We start from the raw sequence: 1,013 nt of genomic DNA, 5'->3' as shown, positions 1-1,013 counted from the left end.
TATATATATATATATATATATATATATATGTGTGTGTGTGTGTGTGTGTGTGTGTGTGTGTGTGTGTATAAAATTAAAACCAAATAATAAAGGTAGATATTATTATTATTAAATAATACCAATTTGAACCAGTAGTCAGCATACGTAGAAAACGTCCGAGGACTATGTATTATATTTAAATATAAATAAGAGGAGAGACCGCTCAGTGGATTTCTTGTATGCTAAAAATAGACGTCAAACTGTCCTACCACGAAGAATGTGTTCTCAGATTAGCAAGACGTTGGATGTTTACGAGCTGGACAAATGAAAAGAAAGAAATATAGCACCTAATTCTATACCCTAAGGTTTCGCCATAATCAATTTAATTATTGTCTGTGACTCCTCAGTGAAATCGGTGCCGACGCAAAACAATGGAACTAGACATCACCCGTATGTGCGCGCGTGCGCGTGCGTTTGTGTATGTGTGTGTATGTGTGTATGGTAGGCGTGGCTGTGAGGTTAGAAAATTGCTTCCCAATCTCATGGTTCTGGGTTCGGTCTCACTACGTGGCACATTGCGAGAGTGTTTTCTACTATAGTCGCGGACCAGCCAAAGCCTCGTGAGTGGATTTGGAAGACGGAAACTGAAAGAAGCCTGTGATTCTATCTATCTATCTATCTATCTATCTATCTATCTATCTATCTTGTGACGTGTACGCTAGACTTAGATAAGGCACATAGGCAGGGTCCCGGTTACTGGAAACTAAACGCGTCTTTCCCGTCGAGACAGGTTTTCAGAGACCGGATTAGCACGTTAGTAAAGAGGGCTTTGACGGGAGCCATCGTCAACAACAAATGGTGGTTTGCCCTCAAGAGAGCAGTAAGGGCGGAAGCAATAAGGTATAGCAGGGCACTAGCTGTAGAGAGGAACAGAGAAGAGGGGGAGCTAGTGATAAAGTTAGAAGAGGCATTGCGAAGTGGCATCGCATCCGACGTTTTAGCGGCGAGGTTGGCCCTCGACCAACACTTCAATG

This window comes from Octopus bimaculoides, chromosome 9 (assembly GCF_001194135.2).
Source record: "Octopus bimaculoides isolate UCB-OBI-ISO-001 chromosome 9, ASM119413v2, whole genome shotgun sequence".
Taxonomy (NCBI): domain Eukaryota; kingdom Metazoa; phylum Mollusca; class Cephalopoda; order Octopoda; family Octopodidae; genus Octopus; species Octopus bimaculoides.
Note: the sequence above shows the minus strand (reverse complement) of the source record.